We start from the raw sequence: 24,764 nt of genomic DNA, 5'->3' as shown, positions 1-24,764 counted from the left end.
TTCCTTACTAAACGAGTTTCGCCGCCATTCATTTTATTGGGCAACCAAAAAGCGGTTACCTCACTCTAGGACCCTGAAGAAACATATTACCGTAGTGCCTTGATCCAAAGTTTGTTGTATCGCTCAGACCTTCCAAGCAAGCAAAAGCGTAGTCACCCGCGTAGGTGCAGAATTCTCCACCGGCGAGGCGTCCGTGTTTCCGGATCATAACGAAACACACGTCTGTATATGTCTGTCCAAGATAGTCGTGGGATAGCTGGAGACATTCTGACTTGTCAACTGTGGTGCCAGAGTACAGGATACCAGTTTGCTTGGCTGCTGAAGCCTGACGCCGGGCTGATCCGTCGGGCGGTATTTAGTATCGCAGTACAACGGCCCGCGGTAAACATTTGGGGCCTGCTTTGGGCTTGCCGATGCGGTATTGCAAACCCCTCCGCCCCCCTCTCCTCTCCCTAGCTTCGGCTGACCGTCAGATGCAACAATTTCGCTTTCATTTATGGAATTCAAAGAGCGTCCATACGAAGGCTGGGATTATAGAAATTGTTACTTCTCACGGCTGAATAGCCCGAGCCGCGCGAAGCGGGCCGGTGTAGGGCGACGGGCGACGATCCACAGAGACACCGAGCTAAGGCGTGTTTTCGCCATTATGCGAACACATTATGTAACGCCGTTGAACGTGTATTATATAAATGCTTTAGGATGCGGAGCATCTCATGCACGGGGCTGTGTCCCTCCCTCCCTTGTCGTTGTCGGTGTTGTCCGCCGTCCGCACCACCACTGCGCATGCCTCGCCAGGCATCGCTGATGATGATAGTGGGTGGCAGGATGTTCCTAGGGACTGGCCAACCAAAGAATCTATCACGAGATAGCTTCGCATTCAACCACCGTTGTCATCATCCCGTAGGGGAACCGCTGAAGACGAAGGAGAAGAAGACAAAGCTGCGAAGAGGAGGGCGTGTAAGTTGCTCTCAGCTCATGCTAGGGCCTGCCCGCCATCCGCACACCTACTGCGCATGCCTGGCCAGGCCCCGCTGATGATGATTATGGCAGGATGCCCTTAGGGGTTGGTCAACCAAAGAATCCATCACGAGATAGCTTCGCGTTCAACCACCAGCGTCATCTTTCCGTAGGGGAACCGCAGAATATGAAGGAGAAGACAAAGCTGCGAAGGGGAGGGCGTGTACGTTGCTCTCAGGTGTTGCACCAACGTCAACAACCTTTACCTCCCCAACGATGACGGGGACTACCGATTCTACCACACTGACGACAACATCTACAAGAACACGATGGACGAGCTTCGGCGCCTCGAGAACCACCGCCTACTCACCGTCACACTACAGTACTTGCGTGCCTTTGCCACCCGTGTGGATCCGTACGCGGAATTCACTCTGGCTATACTAAACACCAGATCACTCAACATAACGGCAACACAATGAAACCACACTGAACCCCCATGATGCTTCGCATCCTCATCAGGGTTCTCCACGGGAAGATGGTGTAGGTTTTTTTTCATCTCGCCGCCGCCACTAAGGCTTCATCGCTCAGCTCTCTATAGCTCTAGCCGCGGGATGAGTAAAGCACCTTCACAACACAAGCAAGGCAAACCATCTTAACAAATAAACATTGATAAACGACCTCCGCCTATGGCCGCAAGGCGGCATTGCGGTTCCTCGGGATTATTATTCTTAGTAAAAATACTCGCAAAATAATGCTACCGAATACATTTACTTTACCTGTACTGGGGCCTTTTCTACTTTAAAAAATGGCTGACCAACCTCCCCTGTTGTTGTTTCGTAATCGCGCTCAGCGATATCAGAATCAAATAAACGAGAGTGAAAGAGCACAATGTAGGATTTTATACCGCCTTTCTAATACCATTCAAAGGCCCTTTGGGAAGTACAAGACACATAAAGAAGCAAACACGTTAAAGTAAATGGCAAATACTATTTTATTAGTATATTCTGGTTTTGATTACGGTAATCGATAACAATTTTCTGGTTGCCATACACTATAAACACATGATACGTTACAGTGGCAATTAAAAAAATCTACGCAGGCATTGTAGTTGGGAATCTGAGGTTGAGACTCCGGTGGATATAAAGCATACAAAGTCCAAAGGTCACAATGAGGCAGCACTGTCGAGTTCCCAGTGACGGCTCCTGTGTGAATCAAAGAACATTTACAAAAACTCTTTTATATGCAACATGAAGTTCAATGCCATGACTAGGTAAAGAAGTGACGTTTCTAATATCGCAGGTGTTCAACTTGGTAGTGCGTATTCGACCGTGAACCGAAAACCTCCAGTTGGAAAGAAATAAAAGCGTCCCTTGATGGTAATCGAAACAGGGTCTCTCTAGTCCTCAAACCGGCATTTATCCGAACGAACGAATGGAGGAGCGAAACACGAACGAGCTTACCAATGCTGACGTGTGAATGAACGAGTGCACAAATAAGCCAGCGTATGAACGAACAAACCACGGGCTCTTAAAACTCAAATCTATTTCCGAAGTTACCACTGAAACTTCTCCATGACTGCAGGCCCGGATTGTGTTCCTCACAGGCTTTCAAATACCTGCCAATATGGACCGCGTTAGCATGCCCAAGAACCCACGGCCAAGTCCAAAGCCAAGGCTACGAATAATCTAAAGTAAATAATACGGTGTGCCGGGAATGCGAATAAAGCTCCCGCAATAGAAAGCTATCATCGCTTTCCGGGCTCAAAGCAATATTTGGGTTATCGTACGTTGGCTTTGAACTTGGCCGCGGCTTCTAGCGCGTCCTATTGTGGTCACCTTCGGGAGAGATGTGTAAGTCTGCGGGCAACACGATCCGGGCCTGTACTCACGGAGAACCTTCAGCGGAAAGTGCGGCAATAAATTTCAGGTTCAACAGCCGTTCATGCGTTTGTTCGCACGCTCGCTTGCTCCTTCATCCGCTTGCTCCTTCGTTTTTCCTTGGGTTGTTATTTTGTTCACTCGACCGTTCGTTCGTTCACTCGTCGTTTTGGTCGCTCGCTGCGCAACTTACTCACTCTGAACCACAGAGATCTTTACGCTTGAGCTTGGTCTGGTGGCGTGGCGTCTTTCAGGCATGCGTATGGGCTTGCGTCACGTGAGGAGCTCGCTAACAGTCCAAGAGCACACTTCACGTGCATCCGCAGCTCAAATTGGGAGCACAGGAAACCTCGCGCTACAGTCACCGAGATTGCGAAACCGGTTGCCTCATGTTCTAGCGCGTGCTAACGCGGTCCACTTCGGGATATGTGTTAGATGTTGTACACAAAACGATCCGTGCCTGCAGTAATGGCGGATCTCCAGCGGAAAGCTCCGAAATTCGTGTGATGCAACAGCCGGGTCTCCGACAAAGAGAGAGGGGCTCCTAGTGCAAGCTACATCACTAGTGCCAGCTACGCCAGTTTTTTTTCTTTCTAACCCCATTCTCTTCTGAGAACATTCACAAGTATCTTGTTAAGACAAAATATTTGTAAATATATCACCTTCCTAACTCGGTGTTTCAATAATACGTATAATGTGTTTTCAAGTATCGCTTTACTCTTCCATCAATATACAAATTGCTGCACCTAGCAGGCATTATATTGCAGCACTCTTCAAATGAAACTTTTTTCACCTTATCATGATCGCAAATGATTTAAGTTAACACTTTTTGTAGGCAGCAAACGCAGTCCTTCTCTTTAGATTTTATTTTTTCCAAAGCGAACAAATTACTTTCAGTTTTTAGAGCGTATCTCTTCCTTGTCATCGTCCCGCAATATAACCCAGAGACAGAAGAGTACCTCGAAAAGAGAGTGAGGAGGTAAGAGAAGGAGGTGAGTATGACGAAAGTTTCACGAGGACAGCGGACTGCCAAACGAGGTGCGCGAGACTTGCTCAGCAAAGGCGACGCGCTACGACATGTCGCCAGGGTACCAGGAGCCGTCTTCTCGCCGATGACGCGATCCCTGATGCATGCGTCAACCGCATCCTTAAGTATCATATATTGAAAGAAAGCACTGCATGAGAGGAGTAATATATGAAAAATAAAGTGGTCTGTAAGTGCAAATGTATCTCTTTCTAAAACTATTTGCTTAATCTCATTTTGCAATGTCGAAATAACTACACAGCATGGTTCGAATTTACCATTAGACAGTATCAGCTGATTTTTTGTCAGCCCAAACTGCAATTTGTAATTTAAAAAGTGAGCAGGTTTTGTATGGTTTCAACTGCGTTCTAGGATACAAAACTTGCTCAAATCTGCCTATACATTCGTAAAAGATAGGTGTGAGAAACTACGCACTTTCCTAGATTTTATTTTTACATTCGGCAAGCATTACGCCCGGAAATGTCTGTCGCACTTTTTTGTTTGCTGCCTGCATCTCAGCTTGGGGAATAGAGAGCCAGTTCCGAACATATCATTTTCAGAAATACTGCTTTTACGGCGTGAAGTTCCACTTGACTTGGAACTTTACCCTGGCAGCGTGCAACACACGCATTCTGTGTAGCGGGGGAAGCTTAGCTGCACTACTATAGCAGCTTTCGGACATTAAGTAGAATCATATATGGTTACGCGAAGTTAGGACCATACGAGTCTTATGAAGGCCATTATATCGGCCATATTCTGTGCTGCAGAAGAGCCCAAGAGAAAAAAAACACGATGTTCGATTTCTACTACACAAATAAATAGCGGGGACGGTGTAGTAGTTTTCAGCATTAGCGAGAAAGCCGAGGCTGTCATGATGAAGCTAAACAAGTGATACTGTCTAAAGATAGTACAAGCCTACGTGCCAACAACCAGCTACGATGATGAAGCCGTAGACAGCTTCTAAGAGGACGTCAAATCAACAATAAGACAGCCAACCACACAGTTCACGATGGTGATGGAAGACTTTAACCCAAAGGTTAGTAAGAAGCAAATAGGAGAAAGGTCAGTGGGAAACTTCGGAATAGACTGTCGCAACATTGGACGAGATATACTGGTGGGATTTGCAGAGAGAAATAATCCGAGGTTGATCAACACATTCTTCTACAAACAAAATTTAGCAAATCGACATAGAAAAGTCCCATGGTAGAACAAAAACCGAAATTGACTTCATCTTAAGAGACAACCCTGGTGTTGTGCACGACGTAGAGGTGCTAACATTCCGAGCAGCGATTATAGGATGGTTAGATGAAAGCTAAGGCTGAATCTCATACGAGAAAGGAGGAATCTCGTGAGAACTAAGAAATTCCGCTATGAGTCTGTACGTGCTAGCTCGTCGGAGTAAAAAAAACTCTTCAAAGCAAATTCGCCCGTCTAGACGAACATAAGGAGGTCAGTGTACACGGGCTAAATAGGAACCTAACATCTGCAATCAATGAAACAGCAGCAGCCGCATGAGAAGCAACATGTAGGGAACTGCAAAACTAACTTAAAGAACGAAGGAACTAATTGCGAAACGTAATAACCTGAATATATCAATACGGGAAAGCAGATTGAACTAGCCGAGCTGTCGAAACTGATTAACAGATATAAAACAAACTGCATTCGCGGATTTGACATTCCAGACATTGAGGAAATGCTGCAGATAGGGATAATCATGAAAGAAGCTACGAGAAACCCAGCCATCGGCAAAGACAGCATAAACGCACTTACAGCGAGCAGGGTAACAAATTGCACAACTTCGACGAGATGATAAAGGTAGAAAAACGATTCTACAGCAGGCCGTATGCCAGTGACCTTATACTAGGGAACACTGCTGGGAGTACAAGCTTAACTTGCGATGTGCCACTAGTTACTAAAGTGGAGGTAAGAAAGGATGTCAAGGTCATGAAAAGAGGAGAATCTGCACGTGACGACTGCATAACGTAGACTTTTTGAAGAAGGGAGGAAATATAGCTCTAGAAATATTTTCCGTACTATTTTCGGAGTGCTCGAATGCGCGAAAACTTCCTATACCCTGGATAAACGCTAACATCGTTCCCATTCATAAAAAGAGAGATCCCAAAGACCTCAAGAATTACAGACCCATCAGCCTACTCTCCGTTGTGTACAAGCTTTTTAGATTGTTACAGTTAGCCGTATAGGTAACAGTCTGGATTTTCAGCAACCCAGAGAGCAGGCTGCGTTTAGGAAATCGTACTGAACTATAAATCACCTAAATGTTGTCAAGGAAGTGATAGAGAACTCGGCAGAATACACTAAACAACTTTACAATGCATTTATAGACTATGAGAAAGCGTTTGATTCCGTACTCACCGAAGCCGTGCGCCAACCACTAAATAAGGAAAAAAAGAATACCTACGTGAAAGACTTATAAACAATATTAATAAAAATGCAAGGGAACCATAACCCTCCACAAGCGAAACGATAAGTTCCCGATCCGGAAGGGAGTAAGACAGGGATATACCATCTCGCCAAGAGTATTCACAGCATGTCTGGAAGGAGTGTTTAGAAAGCTTGACTAAAAAAACATAGTACTAAGGATAAATGGGGAGTATTTAAGGCATTTGAGATCTCCGGATGACATAGTCTTGCTGCGTGCGACTGCATAACACGTACCAACAATGCTTGAGGAACTACAATCACAAAGCATGGCCATGGGGCTAAAGTAAGTATGAATAAATCAAGTGAGAAATAAGCACGCAAGAAACGTTCTCTTTAACTCATGAAAAGGCACGCTAGAAGAATTAGAAGAACGCAGCTACCTTGAACAGATGGTTAGTGCTGACCTGAAGCACAAAAACAAAATTCGGCGGAGAAGAGGATTGTGTTGGGGAGTAGTCGGCAAACACTCCGAAATAATGAAAGGTACGCTATCTGTGTCGCTCAAAAGAAAAATCTGCAACACGTGCATACAGTGGTTATGACGTATGAAGCTGACACTTGGCGCCTTACCAAACAATAAGATAACAAACCTAGGCCGGCTCAACGGGCAATGGAACAAATAATGTTTAGGAGTGACAAACAGGGACAGGAAACGAGCTACCTGGATCAAAGAACAAACTACAGTGGAAGATATTATGGCTGAAATAAAGAAAATGCATGTACTTGGGCTGGCACTGTAGTGAGGCGCACCGACAACCTCTGGCCAATTAGTATACATGACAGGATACTAGTTGATTTGCCTAGAAGGACGGAGATGCCAGTAAACCGTCGGAGGGATGAAATAAGGAAACTCGGGGCAAACTGTGGACTCGAGCAGCGCAGGGCATGAGTAGTTGGTCGTCACCTGGAAACGCCTTGTCAATCCGTGGACCTGACTTGGCTGGGGCTGCTGCTGATGATGACAATGGTGGTTCTTTTATAGTATAAGAAAATTTATCGTACGTTTATAGCAGTAGACATTTTCTGTATCGTTATTTCGCTACGTTTGGTATTTAGCACTTCGGTAGGTGTGTTTCAACCCTTTTGTCACACGTATGGACCTTAGAGTTGCGGGAGCGTACGCGAGAACAATTTCTGAAATGGCCTAAAGCGTATAATTTTTCCTATCTTTATTAAGGATCATTAGAGGGAATGCCGCCTGAGGAGCTCCCGCCACACCAGACAAATTTATAGGAAGGGAACGATGGGTGCCTAGACTAAGCGTACCTAGACTAAGGCCACCTACACTGAGGGTACCAACTCAGGGTACCTAGACTGAGTTGGTACCATGCACAACAGCACACGGACCGTATTTTGTTAGAGAGTGCTCTAACTTCCTTACCTCCTAAATAATAAAGGCGCACTCTGTAACAAGAAATTCAAGAATGGAAAGATACGCAATAGGCGTTTTTCCTTAACAAATATAACGCTGTTTCTTCAGCCGGAGTACTGACCCTACATATGTTCCTTGTACTTTTTCGAAAGAAATTTCGTGCAACTTGAAGGGAATCTGCAAAACTTCCAAATAACGTTTCTATTTCGTTCGCGTCGGGAAGCACTGCGAAAGATACAGTTATCGCCAGCCAAGAACGGCCCTTCGTGCTTTGCTCGTCACTGCAAAAACGCTTTCCGTTTCTTCTTTGCTTTTGTGTCGTTTGTGACTCCCTGATGTAAGTACTCGTGAGTTTGTTTTATTAAACCATCTCGAATATAAAAAAGTCGAACAATGGCCAGAAAATAAGGTTGCCGCTTCAATCTCTGTAGCTTGTTTTAGGTGGTTGATCTTTTTCTTTCGTTTTAAATAGCTTTTATTCATAAGGGCTACTTACTGATTCCATAATTACTAAATTGTAGGTTCTCAATGACTGAGCAGTTATCGTTTGCGTAAAGGAACCTCCAACGTGGTGGGTCAAGATTAAAATTCGGGCCCTCTGGAATGCAAATAGCACGTGTTTGAGTCAGTAACGCTGCAAAAGAAACCGAATGCTTGAGAAGGCATATCAGAAAGCCTCAACATGCTAAAAGAATTTAGGTATCTACTTTCAATATATCACTGACGCTTCGAGATAAACTTTTATCGCGCATGCCCTGGCTAATAGTACTGGCTGCGGAGCAGCTTTCACATTTACGTTAAACCACTATTAAAAGCCCACAAAATAAGACCCGCCATATTAGTGGCTTTCCAAGAATTCAAAATAGTAATCCCTATACATCGCAAATCAAGACTGTGTTTAAACAAAACGTAATACGAGCAGGGTAACTACAAAAGGCAACCTCATCTACCACTTGGATGATTGCGTTTTTTCTCTTGTGCATTTCATTTTCTTTTTAAATAAATCACTGTTAGAGAATCGCACACACTCCCCTCCAACCTCGGCTAGAGACGTCAGTACTGCAAAATGGTTAAAATTAATTAGAACACGTAGTGGTCGGAAAGAGCTGCCAAAAGAGAACCAAAAATTTTATACAAAACGGGGAAATTTCCTGAAGTCTGCCGATCGCCTCGCTTCAACGTGGTGAATGGTATCTTGCCCTTCATCAGGAATAAACAAAAAAACACGAATAAAGGAATAACAAATATTAAAATTCATACAAATAACTAATTTAAAAAAAATGTATTCTAATACTGACATTGTGAGTCTCAAGGGGAATTCTCCGAATTCTTGCCATGGCGACGAAGCCAAGCAGTGGTCCCCCAAAACTCTTGCATCGTTTGCTGCACGCACGTGACATCAATGTCTGCGCCATGCTGTCCACACACGGAACACAACACATTCCGTTGATCGAAAGAAGCGCATAAGTGTTAATATACAAAGCACGCATCGAGTAGTCCTCTGCACAAATAATCCAGCGGTTCCCAAATTGTGCGTTTCTTCACTTAAGCTGTCAGCGATTTTCTACCCTTGGTAAAAACAGGTGCAAGCTTAGGAACAGGTTTTCTTAGCACGAAACATTTTAGTGACGATGATGCCGCAAGGGTGCCCTGTTTTGTAACAAGGGCTCAAGATGCGTCACCTGTTTCAACGATTTTGGAGATGTGTACTTCAATTGATTGTTGCCTTTCTGGATTGTTTTTTTCGCCAGAGCTATCCTGGAGGGATACAAACTGCCATTTGTCTATGTGTCAGTCTTTCAATTATTACAATTATTAGTGCCAGAAACACCCTCAAAGTGTTTGAAAAACAACAAAAATGATGTAGAGGTCTTAACTTGGTTTTAGAATTTAAGGGCTCTGGCAACAACTTTAGCCATTTTAAAACTGTGAGAACATTTGTTTCAACCGATTTTGATATTTTCTTCTTTGTTTTTTCAGTATTTTTTCCTCCTTTGTTTTTTCAGTTTTTTTTTGCGTTGCTGTTTCTGTTTGAACGCCTGTACCCCCTTCCTTTTTTTCCCTCCCGATTAACTTACTATTTGTGCTGTCTCACCATGCAAGGTGATTCTTGCCTATCCTCTCAGGACTCATCAGTCCTGCTTGGACTTTCCGACAGCTTAACCCCTTGTATCCCGGGGACTGGGGCGGCTCGCCCCTTGTTCGGTGGTGTTTGGGGTTCCCGTGCATCCGCTTTCTAGATTTCCCGAAAACGCAGACAGCTTATATCTTTGGCGCCGGCTGCGGCCTAAACAAGAAAAGTAGACGAGGGGGGACGGGGATCGTCTTTGACGCCGACGAAAACACGCGCCCTCCGCGTACGGGGAGCTTCAAAGCGCGCGCTTGTATGCGCACTGCTCCGCTCTGGGAGCCGACTGTGACCGGGATCGTTACAGCTCGCGAGGCTGTCAACCTCGGAATAGACCATTATTGAATATGTGATGGGTCAATAAAGGGGACGATAAAGTAAAAGGAAATAGTGTCGGGGATTCTGAAACTCGAAGGCTTAGATAACTTGTCAATATAGTTCTATATACTTATCTATAAAGATAATACAGTACCCACAAAATGAGAAGGGAGTACACCCGCCACGGTCTAAAACAAGGCTCCACTTTTGGCCCAATACTGTTTATCTTTTTAAGCTTTATATGACACGGTTTGAAAAGAAGCTGGAGGAGAGCCATTTAGGATTCAACCTAAGGTATACCTGGAAAGACGAAGTCGTACAACAGGGTATTCCGGGAATGTTTTACGCACACGACATTGTTCTTTTAGCTAATCACCAGAGCAGTATGCAACGGTAGATAACTATTAGCAGCAACGAAGCCAGACTTCTAGCGTCAAGAATAAGCACCCAAATATTGGGAATAATTATTTTCAATGACAATAGCACATTCTCAGCGTCAATCTAGCATGGTGAATTACCTGAGGTCACGAAATATAAGTATTTGGGAACCTTAAACTAAGGACACTAGCGTTTAGGAACTCACAAGAAGTAATTTAAGAATTAAGAATGCAAAACGCAGCTATATTGACGCATAGAGTTTTGCGGGACTACAACAAATATGAAGTTGTGAGAGGAATGTGGAACGATGCAATGGTTACGGACCTCACATATGGGGATGCAGCATTTTGCTTTCCATCAGACGCTCTATCACGCCTTGAGAGGACCAGAGAGCGGTAGGCCGTTTAGCCTTAGGGGCACATGGTAAAGCAACTAACGAAGCAGTGCAGGGGATATACGGGCTGGGCGTCGTTTGAAGTTAGAGAAGCTCTGAGTAAAATATGTTTTAGGAGATATTGACGGATCCGGCTCCAGGTAGGTGGAGAGCTACATTTTTTGTTAGCTATACATGAAATGGGGACCGGCATTGGCTGAGGAAAACTAGAAGGCTTACGAATAAATACGTAAAGAACAGTAGACAATCAAATAAATCTAAGGTAACCAAAAAAAGAAGCAAGGCAGAAAAAAAATTGCCACCAATCCAATCTGTGGAGGTGGTTGGAAAGCGAAGCAGTAAGCGACACCCACAAAGATTACCCATGTGACATCACTTGAATTTACACACACGGCTCTACAAAGAGTAAAACCATAGACAAGTGAAATGCACTTAACCACATGCTTTATTACTTCAAACTAATATTCTTTGCTAATGTTAAATCAATGCATGTTTGAAGAACGGTGGTTGGTTGAGTTGTACTGGTTAAGAACATGAGTGCAAACTCTTTTCTTACAAAATGAAACGACGCTCTAAACCGGTGTTCGACGATCTCACTTCTCCTACGTCTTACGCCCGCCGACGGATGCCACGAGATTGACGGCAAAGAAGGAGAAGTGAGATGCCATGGGTCGGTGTCAGTTTCCTTTAATTTTGATAACTCCTAGCGCATGCACAAGGGGCGCACACGGCCGATACACGTGTCATAGGCGGCGCGCACAGCGGTGCGAGAGGTCACGTGACGCTACCATGCGGCATTCAGCGAAAACGCAGGGGGCAAACCCGCAGATGTGCTCGTTGAGTGCACCGCCTGTCTCCCGTCTCCACCTGGGCTTGTAGCTCACCCGGTAAGACAGCGGGCGGTTGCTCAGTTTCTCTATTCGTTCCAGGGTTGATTCCTGATGGTGCCACAACTTCTCTTTGTTAGCGTGAGTTTTCTGCGAACAATAACGGTGGCGACAGAATCCTTGGGGTGTAGAGTTGAAAAGCTTCGCTTTAAAACAAATTAAGGTACAAAACATTGAAACTAAAGTATCGTTATACATGTAGAGGGCCGTGAAATTCTAGGGGCAGTGGTTTACTTTTTGAGGCTATAACAGGTTTTTTTGAGAAGTAAGAGCTCTATGGGGAGGTATACACGAACATTGTGGTGTTGCGCGGTCTGCGGGAAACATACAGAAACTATGCGGCACATAGTGCTGGAATGGGAGTGTAACCATGTAAATCTGCATCTGCTTCCAGACGCCCAAGGATTTGAGTGTCACATACAAGGCATTAACTTTAACGCTGTGAAGATACCTGAAAGTTTAGAATGCGGGTGGACGAAAAGCAGAAACGGGAATATTGGTTGGGGCAGACACCACTTGTAACACAAAAAGTATTTTAAGCCAGCCCTAACAGCAGCGGTGGAACTAAATGGAGAGTATAAAAGAGATAGAAATATGGTTTTTTGTAAAAGACATCATTACTCCCTTAAAATGGGAATACCATCAGCAATCAGTTTTCAATCAATCAACGCATTACCACAGAAAGTTGTCGACGAGTAAATTGTGGCGAGCGACCTACAGTACTTATTTTGAAAAGTACTAGCCATTATGAAAACAACTTAATTTATGATAAGGAGAATGCGCCACGCGGTTTTCTTGAAGTAATAGCACTTACGTTAGTATCGCCCGAACACCTTGAGTTAACGCATAATTTGCCGTTTCGAAAGCTGTAGCAGACCATCTGTTACGACAACACGCACAAAAACACCGTGAAGGCGAGGTGCTCGTTTTCATAGGTACGCGCATAAAATCCTTCTAAAGTTTGGAAAAAAATTAATATTTGTAATGTTTTCAAAATACGAGCCTTAAGGAGTTCCTCACAAAAAGTTACCTAACGGTTAAGGTTACCTAACTGTTAAGGTTACCTAACACTCTGCAGAAGAGTAGGCATAACCATTCCAGCAGACTGTGGGTAAAAAGAACAGGATTTATTTAATTTTGGCAAAATAACAGCGCGTGGTCTTTAGTAGGTAAATTATTAGAACTTCGTGCTGCTGTCTCCTCGTTGTGTCGTCGTTCCGTGCAATCCTCGTGGCTTTTTAAAACTCTTTGCGTTTTTATAGTAGTTTATTTGAATTAGCGGCAACTAAGACGTATTAATCCTAGCCCATGATGAAACAAAGGCGAGTGCAAGGTGTAATTGCGGCCCACGACGACACAGACATCATTGGTGTGATCCGCATGGGCGCTAGCGCTAGATTACTCTCTAGTGCCTAAATTAGCAAACTGTATGGCTTCCGCCAACAGCCTGAAACGCTGATTGGCTGAACCATTTGATGAAACTCGCGAAAGCAGCGCTGTAAGCTTCATTGCCAGCTGCGTCATAGAGGCTACGTCAGAGGCAAAAAGATACATCAAAGCTCTGTTAAATGGTAATGACAATTCAACTGTAAACTATGAAAGAAAAGCCCCCTTACCTAGCGCTAGCACGCCTCAAACAGCGCCTATGTAGAGTACATTTAACCTGTTTCAAGATTGTTCATCGCATAAGTTTGTTTTAGCTAAGTTGTCTTTCGGTGATATCTTTTGTCACTTGATTTGTCGGCCATCTGCCCTCGAGTATTCTAAATACACGTCTTTTATTTACACACAAATAAACTTCGCGCTCAGCGAAATCGTGAACCTTCAACTCGAGAACACCTTTACGAGCTTCACCGTATTATAATTCCTGATTACAAATAAGGCCGATATTCTGCGGTTTTCTACCTACAAAAACCATCGCTACGAATCGCTCACGCTGTGCGGGATCCAAATTCACACTTTGTTGTGGCATTATGAACATGCAGTAACAATAATGTGGCGAGGTCTTAAGGCAAAAAGTTTCGAGCTCCCTAACCACTGGATGTCACTCTGTGAAATACCCGAGAACTTTACTCTGAATATTTCACACCCACCTATATTACAGAAGCGAAGAAGACAAATTTCAGCTTTGTTCAGTTAGAAAGAACTAGGATGGGGCAACGTACTGTGTTCGACTACAATCCTGAAAGACATATTCTAGCAATGAAACAAAAAAAAAACAATATTGTGAAAATGGAAATTCCGCGATTAAGTTCCGTACTACGGCCCGAAGGGATGTAAAGCGCTTCAAAAATACACACCCGCTTATCAGTGTGTGAACTGCACTTTGGCATTCAAGTGATACGACCAAATGAAACTACTGGCCCACTTCAACATACAGTCATGTTTCTTCGCTGTTTTGTTCGTCTACGGCCGCCAACTCTGCAAACAAGATTAGTGACGCCTTTGAAAAGTTCCAAAAAATTCCTCATCTGTTCTCTTTTTTTTTCTTCAAAATTTCTTCAAAGTTTGAAGTAACATTGATATTATTGTTAACGGGAGAAATCAAATTTATATCCACCAAAAATTTAATTTCGTTTTCATCTATCATTTATGACAGTTACCTGATAAATGCCTTTGCATTAAAAGAAAAAACCTACAGCAGACCACCACAGACGGAAGCTTGGCAGACTGCAGCAAACAAGCAAGAACGCGAGCTCAACTTTGCCAACCGATCGTACTTTCAGCATGCATCGCTTTTTTATGCGTGAGCGTTATCCTACTTTCCAGAGCTTTATTATTCAAAAAACTTGTTTAACCCTAACCTCAGGGAACGAAACGGCAAACTAGGAGAAATGTTTCTAGCTTTCGAAGAATCCTGAAACACCTCTGGTAATGCGTTTAAAAATTTGCAACACTTTCTAGAAGAGGCAGCGAAGTAACCTCGCCAGATATTGTCACGGTTATGATTGATTGGAGGTGCATCGAGACCTTCTCGATGGCCTTCTAGGAGGGGTCGTCATTGCCCCGTTCTGCCTGCTCAGCTGTCGCTGTACACTGCTCTGGTGTGGTTTTATGTAAATATTGCAGAAGGGAAGGAAGCTCACAGTTAGGCGTAAGGCGTGGAGCTGGCGAAGCTGTACTTAACTTTCATTACCATCTGGACGGTTTAGGCCCACGATTCCAACCGATTTCCTTCTGCTTTGTTGCCTCAAGGACATTTACCACATACTTATTGCTGTAAGTGTAAGACTCCTTCATTTTTTAAAAGTTGTAACCCACAAATTTGTTGCTGGCGGCCCGTCAGACTTTCTTGGCCACGTTCTCTGTCGACAAGTGGCCGGTATTGTTCCTCTGTACTCGTTTTGGTTCTCGATCCCTAGCGCGACGACCCTCGAGGGTAGCGGACTCCTCATCGGGCGCGGGGACGACTCGTGGATGACCCATCCCTGTGACTGAGCCGGCGCACTTCTAAGATGGACAAGTATACTAACTCCTTCCGCATGCGAATGACGAACGCACATCCCTATAATCATAGGCGGAGCCCTAACTACAGAGTAACGTGAGCAGTGGGATTGTGATAGCGAAAGTGTTGCCATGCTTAAAGGAGCCATGAAGAGAAAACAAAAGTTTGTTTTATTCGAAAGATTAGGTGTTTCATAGTACCCCAAGCGCTTTCCCGGAAGCAAATGATGCTTTATTCACTGAGAAATAAGGCAATTTAAGCCAAAATTTTAAATCTCCCGCAAAAATTGAACATTCCGTGACGTGTACAATGGCGTCATAGCGCCGGTCCATGAAACAGATACTTAGTATGTCGACTCCATATAGCACCCACACGCGGGAGTCGATCGAGACGGCGGCCATTTTAAACATACTAGTAAAACCTAGTGCACCCGCAGCCCTAGTCATGGAATCGCCTGATCCGGAGAACAAAACTCTCGCCGAGGAGCTCGGGCTTGCATTTAACAACCTCACACCACTTGAACGCTCAACGCTTCTAAGTGCACGAGCGGCAAGAGTTGTGGGATACGCGGTGGACGGGAAAGCGACCATTCCGCGATAGCCACAACAGACGAACGCCCTGCCGTCGGCACCGCTGCCTCGTCAGCGCCGTCGCCACGGACGAATACAGACTGGTACGTATGTGCCGTATTTTTATTACGGTTAATAATAGTTCAACTTCAGTAGCAGTATCGCTTATGCCAGTTGGCCGGTGTCGTGTATGGAAAGCCGTTCGCGCGAGCTCTCTGCTTCGACCAGAAAGATACGAGCGTCAATGCGCGGTGTTTACGGCATTTTTCCTCCAAGGTCAGAGCGCCTCGAACCCGAAAATTCGTCTGCGCGACGGCGAGATGTCGAGCTCGGCCAGGCGGTTGTTTCGTACGCATTGGCGCACACGCTTGCGTGTTCGTTCGGAACTTCAACCGTTTACTCCACCGTTCTTTGTCATAAAAAGAATGTGCAGTATGTTTCACGGGCATTTAGCTCGCTATGCAAACTGTAAGCCCTGCCTAACATGCGTTTGCTTTTGCCGGCCTCCGCCAATCGCAGAGCTTAGCCCATGTGACGGCATAGGTTCTGTTGCGGGAAATGAGCTGGTGGGTCGCATGACCATTCCCGTTTTTCCTAATTATGTAGCTTATTTGAGCGAAGTTTGCGTTATAAGTGGTGTCGTTATGGTTCTAACGAGGCAATCTTTCGAATGAACCAAACTTGTGTTTTCTCTTCATGGCTCCTTTAAGACGAAGGCTGGTGTTTTTTCTAGCCCATGTTGGCCAATCTTCCTAAGTAGATATGTTCGGATTTGGAAACGCGCAGCGGGGACTCTGGGCGGCCGCCGTGTGGCACGCATACAAGAGCGCTCGGCGTTTTTTTGCTTTTTTTACCTGACCGTCGGGCACCGCAGGGCACTCTCTTACGCGCGGGTGCCACCATGCTATCACCATGGTAAAGGTATTTTTAACTGTCACACGAAAGTCGAGCAATTTGCAAAACAGCCCCGGTCCTAATATAGTCTGGTCTGATAAAATCACCTCGTGTGATGGTGTGATTGAGCGTGCCAGGTAGGCCTGACTCAACAGAGCTTCGCATTGGCCGCTCGGACCGTCACTCCACAGTTTCCACCACAACTCAAGCAAGCACGGCTAACACCATGCCACCAATCGTCCTGCTGCATTGCCGTGATCCAGCACCGTCTGCGCTATGGACATAATTGACGTTGTAATAGACCTCGAGTTCCTCCGGCTCCCAAACCGTCGTGAAAGAGGGGAAAGCACACGTCTAGCAAGAATGAGGGCTTTAATCGAACTTGCTGCCGGTCCAGCGGGACGGTGCAGCGCAAGCGCGTTCCATCACATCGTTTTCACAATAAACTGATAATGATGCAGCGTCGTCTCCTACAGCGCTGAAGAGGAATGAGTTCCAACACTCTCCGCAGTCGACAGATGATGCAGGTGCTCTAGTTTTCAACGGTCTTTGCATAGCGGGTGTATTTCTTGCTTGAATGAATATGACTTAGCTGAAAACTTCGCACGACGAAGGATCATTGAATGTCGTCTCTTTTTTACTAGTTGTCGGCGAGTGGCATCCAGCTACTCTTGCGAACTTTGGTCAGCATGTCTCGTACTCCTCCATGGAGGACCTGTGCGTAAGCGTGCTGGATCACGGGAGAAGTTAAGTCATTCTTGTATAAAACTAGCGCTAATTCAGACGAGGACGAAGAAGTAAACCACAAGGACAGCCAGTGGCTGTCCTTGTGGTTTGATTTATTCGTCCTTGTCTGAATTAGCGCTGATTTTATCCAAGAATGTCAAATTTCCAATTAGACCAGCTTGCAACCCTCCTGGAGAAGTTAAAATCTTCCTTTGTTCGTTCTTCCAGGTGCGCTCCAGTCGTTGAGCCATACCTTCTCACAAGATTGGCACGTTTTTGTAGTCTTTTCGTTTAGCTGTGGCGCCACATCGTCGAAACAACAAGGCTTGGTTTCCACGTGGAAACCTCTTGTCGCTCGTGCGTTGATTCGAATGCTTTTTCAAAGCGTGTCATCGCCAGTTCGGTGAGCGATATTTGTTCCTCGTTCCATTCCAGGATGCTTCCAAAGTCTGAGCTGTAGTTCAGAGTTTTTGATTCCTCGTTGCCTTCCACGCACGCTCGGAACACGATAGCATTGGCAAAGTGTGTGGCGTTTTCTTCTAATGGCAGAGGGCCTTCAACAGTCGAGCCCAAAAACATTTCCACTGCTTTAAGCGTCGGCGTCACTGCCCTGTCGTTGCCTGTTACAAATTCCCAGTAGTGGTCCGCCCCAATCAGGACCGATATTTTGCTTTCGCCGAATCGTTGTGCTCTGAAGGCTTCCGTGTCCAAGTGCATTTCGCTGATCGTCGTGATGACTTCGTCGTCCGGTACGGGAATGTACTCGTTGCATATTGTGTCGATTTCGAGCTCGTCAATCTGTACGGGCCTCTCTGTCTTTCAGCTATCTGCGGACAGACGTACTTTTTGGAAGGTTTTCGTCTCCTTTGGACCTCAGAAGGCAACCACAGTCAAGGTTTCCTCTTCTAAAAAGTCGAATCCTAGTTGATTGGACGCATCTGCAGTGCTAAAACTGCGTTAGATTCCGCCGTCTAAAAGATTCCGGTGGCGTCTCAAGGATGCGGGGCCTGCTACTGGTGCGGTCAAAGTTTGGAGGCAGTCCGTGGGTCCAGTAAAGGCCACGTTGCTGCTGCTCGGTGCGTCTGCCGTGCACATGGTGGCTGCATCCTTTCGAGCACACTTGCGGCAGCGCAGTCGCCCTCGGCAGTCCCTGGCCAAGTGGCCTTTTTTCAGACGTCGGAAGCATCGACCTTCCTTGGCAAGTAGCTGTTTTTTCGCGTGGTGCTCCATTCATCAAAGTCAAAGACCTCTGAACGATGCTTTTAAAACTGGCTGAGCAGGCAGCGCCGAGTGTCGTTCGCTGAAGGGTGTAGAACCGACATGCTATGTACGTCACAGTGTTGCTGCTTTCTAGGTGGCTCTTCTGGGGTCACAGCGACGCCTGAGATCCTTACTCCTGTATGTGCTCCATGTCGTCTCGACAGTGAACTTGATGGCCGATGTTGTTGAAGGCGTCGGTGGGCTGAAGCGCTCGTGAAACTTCAGAACCATGTCGCATAGCAGTACTCTGAGGAGGATCTCCCGTAGCATTAGGCAGTAATTAGCAGGACTAATGCCAAGGCTTTCAAACTTCGTACGTAAACTTGGACCTCGTCGTATAGCTGTCCAAGTTGATGCACGTTCGAAGGCGACGAAACTGATTTCATGTCCGGAAGGCTTTTTAGTTGATCTCGTACGATGAGCCTATCGTCCCCGAAGCGCTTTCTTAAAATGTCGATGGCGTCTTTGCAGCACTCCTCGCCGGCCTGGACTCCAGAGATGGCCGATGCTGGAGCTCCAGTCACTAGGCTGTTCAGATAGTTGAACTTGTCTGTAGTGCTCAGGTCGTTGTTGTTATGCACAGCTGACGTGAACTGCATCCAAAAGTGCTGCCAGCTCTTTCGGTTGTTTACCTCCACAGATGTTATTTGAAGGGAGTTGCGTAGCTTTTGTTCAAAAGCCATGAGGAGGATGTCATATACTGGGATACGTGCAAGCACAAGCTGAATCGTCTCTCTGCAGCGACCGTGTGTTGAGCCTTGCTGCAAAATGTTACCCTCATCTCGTGCCCAATTTTCAGTACACTCCTCAGTTTTCTACGGAAAGAATGTTCTATATGTGTGCCTTAATGTCGATCATCACATCAGACGCATGAGGATGACAAAATTTAGGTATATCCTAAGAGGCATCGCCGCCAACACTCTTATCCTCATTGTTTAAAAAACTCGGTGGCAGTCGTCGCAACCATTGGAGAATGAGGGTCGTTCGAGGAGGTCAAGAGCCTCCTGATAGTCCACATCTTCACGTGCTTCCCACACACAGATTCCCACACACAGGGTGGAGATGTAGATATACAGCTCCAGGAATAATCACTTTCTGCTGTTTTAACACAATTTCTCCGGGAACTTCACGCAATGTTGCAGACGAAGTTAAAGCACTTGACAGACGCGATTACCCACTGCATCAGTCGTACAAGCGATTGTTAGCGAAAGCTACAGACTATGACTTCATCTCGCAAGCGTGTTCACTCAGCCTTACGGACCCCGCCGAAATAGTGACCACTCAGTGTACTCTCGCTACTCTAACCCAGCTGAATGGAGGCTCCAGGTGGCCATCCCATGCACTTTCACTGCAATCGTGTATGCTTCGTTTACTGACACTGCCCGAATGTCCAAAGGTCCGTCACTATCGCTTCTCAGATATTCCGTCCCGCCAGTTTCGGCCCACTTCAGATCGGAAAATGCACTCGCGGCCGCTCCAAACAGAGGCCCCGAGCACAACGTCCAGCATATCGCTGTCCCAGCAACGACCTAAATTGTCATGAGAAAAAATGAGGTAAACTGGCAAATAAGACAAATATGTTGCATTCATCAATGAAGTTGCGACATGGGAGGAAAAAAAGCATGAGGGGCGGACGAAAAGATAGGAGGTACAGTCACGTGGCAGGAACGGCTAAAGTCTTTAGAAAATCTTTCCACTGAAGCATGCTGATATGTGACCAAATATAACCACTTCGTTAGTGCAGTTGCGAGAAAAAAGAGCTGAAATGACTCCTTAGCCATAGTAGGATTGCATTCCTGAAATTTCAAATCTGTTGATACAGTATTTCGCGCTTGGCGTTGATATGACATCTTAGCCATTTTCACTTTGTCCTTTCAGTTTTCTCCTTCAGTCCTTTCAGTTTTACTTGTTTGGTAGGAAAAAATACAGCAAATTGCTTTTGCGCGTTTTTATGGGTTTTATCAGTAAGCAATACAGATTAAACATACGAACTAATAAACACCTGTTGATGAAATAGCGACAAGACGTAATTTAACCCCAGACCAAAATTACCCATAAGAAACATAATGAAACAAAATTCCCAAAGCTGTTTTCGACACGCCCGTGGTGGCCTTATATTGAGAAACAGACGAAACATATAATAAGCCATTTTAATTCTCCCATGGGGTGCAACTTGTAAACTCTCCCACCATGACTAGCTAACAAAAATTGATAGGAGTGCATCTTTCAGATTCCACGTTCTAGGACCAGGCCTGTGGTTGGGCGTTCTCGTCTGCTGGTAGGCCTTTCAGTTTAGGTGTCTAATTTTCAAAAATTCTTCTCGACCTGTTAGCTTGGTATAAAATATTTAATATCATTACTTGTTTGAGTAGCATTTGCAAGCAACAAGTAGTTCTATTTAAGAATAGGTCAAAGTGATATCTCGGATTGTGTAAAACACCCAAATTACTCCAATGTACATATCGCGTAATGCGGGTTTCCTAGAATAACATCATAAAGACATTTTTAGACAAATCGGGGTAAAGATTCAGCAAAATTAATTTTGATATCACAACTGCGTGGCTAAGTAATCAAAACTTCGGGCAAACAGAATTTACGATTTCGCTTCTATAGTTATATAATTACCAGAAAGTGCGCCTTCGTAATCATCCACGCTTTTAAAGAAATAAACTCCCCAAAGTTCAAACCTCTCGGCCCAACTCTTTGAACTGGGCGTTTCTTTATTGAGTAGGTCATTCATTCAGTCAAGCGTTTTTGTAGCTATGAAATATCCCCTTCCGCAGTGACAGTTCATTTTCGATTGCACGATTTATCATGGAATATATATTTACCATGATATTTTGGGCCCAAATAGCCCTAACAAGCTCTTCTGTGACTATGATAACATTTTTTCGTTATGTACTACCTAATAAAACGATACAAAAGAAAATTGATGGCCATCCCTCGTAATCCATAAAAAGTTACCGCACCCTCTTTAGTACGAACAATGTCTCCCTAAGAAGGGTTTCTTGTCGCCCTTTCCTCGGACCTAACTTAATCAAGATTGCAACGCTGGCTCACTATAATCCCATTTGCCCAGCGAAACCATTCTCGTGGGTAAATCAACAGTTTTTTTTGCTTTAGTAAACCGAACTTTTATCCGCACAACTTTAATTCGTTAAACCTTGAATTGGTTCTCGTTGTTGTCGTTTTTGTGGTTCTTTATATTGTGCTTTGCAAATTATATCCTCCTCTAAACTTGGTGATGATAACCTTTTATACATTCATAATTGCCCTGCACCAATTATTTATTCTACTAATTCACCACCCGCAAATGTCACCTTAACGACCGGCGGTTTCCACTTGTCCTGCGTTTCCGTAAGGACAACAATTTACGTCTCTGTGTCTTTCAACAGCGATGCTGTTTTGCAAATCGCAATTTCTTGCGTCCGCAGTTAAAAATACCAAGAAATTTCCGAGCGCACGCGCGTGAGCGCGTGCACGTGAGGGCGGGCATCGCGGCGATCGCCCGGCAGTTAACAAAACAAAGAAAACGCCTAGCGCTCGTGCGTGCGCGCCTCGCGACGACCCAGCTGTGTCCCCGCAAACGATCTTCGAGGCAAGCATAACCACATAGGAAGATTAGCCCATATTGTGGGGACCTCCCTGCAGTTAAAACCAAGAACATGCCGAGAACTCTTGTGCACATGCCTCGCGCTGACCGTCCAGCGTCCCCGGCGCACGTTTGTCAAGCCAAGCGTACGCACTCAGTGAGATGGGCCAAGATTGGCCAAATAAGACTCCAGCGTTCACTGTAATCGTGCCAACGCTTGCTCGGAACGAGATAGACTCCACCGTTCACCGAAATCATGACAAAACTTGCTCGGGACGAGGCAGACACGTCATATCGCGTGACCTTTCAAGGTGATGTCCAATAATTATCACTCCCTAAAAAATAAAAGCTCACAGTTCTAGCCACAATGATGTTGATAGGTGGTTGTTGCAGTGAAGGCGCAAATAGCCTGCAATCGTGGACTAACTTTCGTGATGGTCATCAAGGTGGCGAACAGCTTCGCTCTGTTCCAATCGCACGTGTTAGTGACAGCTTCCTTTATTTTTTACACGAGATAAATCTCACTCGTACCAGCCTCATGATTGACTGTTTGTCTACCATACGAGATATCATAATATAGGGCTCACCGTTCACCGTTACAAGGTGGGCATTCCATCCGTCCACGAACTACGCGATAGTTTCGAAAAAATAGAGTGATTGGATCAAGCCACGTTGTTAGCTTGGTATGATTTCATTGCCGCACATCAGCACATTTAGCGTTTGCGATTTGTTAGTCAGCACTGGGTAAAGTCTGATGCATTGAGAATAAAAATGACAATACAACAAATGTCAAAATGCCCAAATATTTGAGTGCGCATCCACACTTGTGGTTACGTTTAATGAAATCAAACTATCTTCTCGCGTTTATGTAAAAATTACAACATCTATGGCACGTGTTCAAATTTTTAGAGTTTGTGGCAAGTTATCGTTCGAATTTCGCTCCCTGCTCACCCCCACATTGGCGGGTGACCGTGAACAGGCTATTCGATTGTGAGGTCATCTGCCAACAGGTTCTGTGTGCAGCGCTCTAACATATCCCGTATTTTCGTTCCAATACACACATACTCCACATGAAATGAGAACACGTTGAAAGAAGCACCCTGTCGCACCGCTGCGGCCAGAACCTGAGAAGCTGTTGTTTCCTTTGACGTCACCATAGGTTTAAATAACTCAGGTAGATTGTGCAATGACGGCAAAAATTTGTGCAGTCTAAATGATAAGTGACACGAAAGTGCAAAGGCAGCAGTTTTAAAGCCTGTGCAGAAAATTGCTCCGAAGCTACCCTTTTCAGGGGTAGAAGATACTTCAAAAGTAGGAATTGTTTCACAATTGATCATACACCTCACGGATATTTATTATGTATCTTCTGATTTATCAGGTGCAGCGCATTGGTTGTTTCTGTTGAGTTTGTTCCAAGCTTTTGCTGATTTTTGATACGTATTGGAGGTGAACAGTCTTCGTGAAATTGATCCCTCTTTTACAACCATCTCTGGGTTTGGCCGCATCATCAAATGAAGAAAAAGAAGACTAACTCCAGATCACCACGCGAGTAAGAAGTCAAACTTGGCTGCTCCCGCCGCCGTGATCGCTATCGTTCATAGGTGTATCTTGTAACGCCGGGTGGACTCCTCCCATGGGCACAAAGTAAGGGGAAACTATTCAGGGAAAAACAACGTGAAGATTTCAACCGCGGCCTGGCATACCACAAAATAATGTCCCAAATTTATGAACTTTACTCTTTGGACCTGACAGGCTGGCATGTACCCGGGCCGGGGCTTTCTCATGAGCGTGATCTGCAGTAAAGAAGAAGTTTCTTCGTGTTTATTGCTCATATTATAAGAGAGAGGAACTCTTAAATCGACCCTAATTTCCATTTAAGAAGCGGTTACTTCAGCTCCTGGTGGCAGCTGCAAATAATATTAGACAGTTAATAAAGTCAGCGCAAGTAACAAAGTTGTACCTATTAGGTGTATTTTGGAGCGTTATAGGAAGGAGTGAGAGTCGTTCCGTTTTCAATTACGTCTTATTCAGTAAAAAAAGTGAAGTCCCGACTTCCTCTACTAACATTTCGTGCTTGTAAGCATCAAGTGTATCCGAGGTGAGCTCCTTCTCACGAGCCCTTAAGATTTCTGCAGTGTATTATTTTACCAAGAATTACTTCCATGTATTCTGCTGATATTCTTAGGTAAAGACGGAGCCCTAAAGTAAAAGAATCGCGTACCTCCTGATAATTAGCGCCAACATTTTGCGACAAAAATGGGGAAACTCTAGCTCGAGCTTAGCCTAGAAGAAAAAGCGAGTTTTTCAGCCACTAGAGCAAAATATTATACAACTTCACTGGAATAAAGGGTTTAAGATCGGCAAATAATGGCACGAACGTCTTCGCTGTGAACGAGGTACAAACTCGTTTGCGATGTGTGAGCCCAATACGCCACAGGGCTCCATCGTGTGGTGGTTTTTTGTAGTTTTTAACTAAATCGCTATCTTTTGAATGGGAATAT

General features: G+C 45.0%; 1 long non-coding RNA gene across 1 annotated transcript in view; it reads right to left on the bottom strand.

Annotated features, from left to right (window-relative positions):
* Nucleotides 1–1,942: 1,942 nt before the first annotated feature.
* LOC144167241 (uncharacterized) overlaps nucleotides 1,943–24,764 on the bottom strand; it is a 73,931-nt gene continuing 51,109 nt past the window's right edge. The window contains exons 4-5 of the long non-coding RNA XR_013321896.1: nucleotides 8,169–8,270; nucleotides 1,943–2,159 (exon numbers count right to left, since the gene is read on the bottom strand). This is a non-coding gene — a long non-coding RNA (uncharacterized LOC144167241). The remainder of the gene's footprint in view (nucleotides 2,160–8,168; nucleotides 8,271–24,764) is intronic.

The sequence above is a fragment of the Haemaphysalis longicornis genome, unplaced genomic scaffold (assembly GCF_048455015.1).
Source record: "Haemaphysalis longicornis isolate Haplotype H1 unplaced genomic scaffold, Haemaphysalis longicornis Haplotype H1 scaffold_2, whole genome shotgun sequence".
In the NCBI taxonomy this organism is placed as follows: domain Eukaryota; kingdom Metazoa; phylum Arthropoda; class Arachnida; order Ixodida; family Ixodidae; genus Haemaphysalis; species Haemaphysalis longicornis.
Note: the sequence above shows the minus strand (reverse complement) of the source record. Positions and strands in the feature narration are given on the sequence as shown.